The sequence below is a fragment of the Mustela erminea genome, chromosome 19 (genome assembly GCF_009829155.1).
Source record: "Mustela erminea isolate mMusErm1 chromosome 19, mMusErm1.Pri, whole genome shotgun sequence".
Taxonomy (NCBI): Eukaryota; Metazoa; Chordata; class Mammalia; order Carnivora; family Mustelidae; genus Mustela; species Mustela erminea.
In genome coordinates this window covers 19,473,499-19,475,203 of record NC_045632.1, presented here as the reverse complement: position 1 = coordinate 19,475,203, position 1,705 = coordinate 19,473,499, and the positions used below count along the sequence as shown (strand labels likewise).

Below are 1,705 nucleotides of genomic sequence, written 5' to 3'. Positions count from 1 at the left end.
AAGATAACCCATTGGGCCTGATAAGGAAGGAAGGGGACTATAGTCCCAAGAAGCTAGCATGCGCCAGCAAAAGCCAGGAAAGCACTGGTGGGACTGGGTTCTAGAGTGTTTGATCAAGAGGACTGGAACGTAAGTTGAAGGAGGGAGAGTTTAATCCACTTGCCAGCACCTTCGCAAGATACAGGATTTAATACTCCATTAAGAAAATTAATTGGTGGGGTGCCTGGATGGCTCAGTCGGTTAAGTATCTGACCCTTGATTTTGGTTCAGGTCATGATCTCAGGGTCATGAGCTAGAGCTCAGCAGGGAATTTGCTTAAGATTCTCTTTCCCTCTCTCCCTGCCCCTTTCCCACCCATGCTCTGTCTAAAAAAGTTAGTAAAATCTTTTAAAAAAAAGAGGTGGGGGAAGGGATAATTGGATGATGCACCTTAAGAAGGACACTTGTTGTAAGGAGCCCTGGGTGTTACAAGCAACTGATGAATGACTAAATTCTATCTCTGAGACTAATAAAAAAAAGGAAAATAGTCATCCTTAAAAAAAGAATATTAATGGGCAAACTATAGTTTGGGGTTAATACTCTTAGTACATACATGATCCAACAGAGTTATATCTCGAATACATAAAGAGCTTCTACAACTTAATAATAAGCACTACAACCTATTTTTTTTAAAGGGCTTGAGTAGACAATCAACAAAAGACATCCGAATGGCCAGTGAGCACATAAAATGGTCTCAGCATCACAAATCATCAGCAGAATGCAAATTAACCACCAGGAGATACTCCTACACACCCATTAGGATAGTTCATATGAAAAAGACTGACGTGCTCCCTTCAGCAGTGCATATACTAAAACTGGAACAATACAGAGATTAGCCTGGCCTTGTGTGAGGATGACACACAAAAAGACTGACATTACCAAGTGTTGGTGAAGATGAGAAGCAACTGGAACTCTGATATTTTGCTGGTAGAGAGTACAAAGGCACAAACACTTGGAAGAACTCTTCTCAGCAATCCTACTCCTAGGTATTTATCCAAGGGAAATAAAAATGTACATCCCCAAAAAGTCTTGTACAAGAATGTTCATAGAAGGGATGCCCAGGTGGCTCCATTGTTGGGCATCTGCACTGGGCTTGGGTCATGATCCCGGGGTCCTGGGATTGAGTCCTGCGTGAGGCTCCTTGCTCAGTGGGGAGCCTGCTTCTCCTTCTCCCACTCCCCCTGCTTATGTTCCCTCTCTCGCTGGGTCTCCTCTCTCTGTCAAATAAATATATTAAATTAAATTAAATAATGTTCATTGGAGTTTTATTTATATTAGTGGCAACACTGAAAACAGCCCAGGTGTCCAAAACAGCACAGAGATCAACTGTTGCAGAGTCCGATAAAAGAAATGTACACTTGAGATCTATGCATTTCACTGTATATAAAGTATTCCCTCATTAGCATAATCAAACCCCATTCTTCTTTGCAAACCTTTTCCTACTTTTTATTTTAGTTAGCACATCACCATTTATTTCAGTCTTCAAGCTCAACTCATTCATTCCAGACTTCTCTATTCCTCTTCCTGCTACCTTCATCTAGTCTATTATGAAACCCTTTAGAGTTTAACTCCAACTCTCAGATCTGTCTCATTTCATTACTAATGACCCAGGCTTAGTTTATGCCCCTATTAATGAAACAGACTAATAACTGGACTTAGCCTTACC

The 1,705-nt window shown here is 41.0% G+C and overlaps 1 non-coding gene across 1 annotated transcript; it reads left to right on the top strand.

Annotated features, from left to right (window-relative positions):
- The first annotated feature begins 824 nt into the window (after positions 1 to 824).
- LOC116580362 lies at positions 825 to 926 on the top strand. The gene has a single exon (XR_004281616.1). It is a non-coding gene; the product is annotated as a U6 spliceosomal RNA (small nuclear RNA).
- Positions 927 to 1,705: the final 779 nt, after the last annotated feature.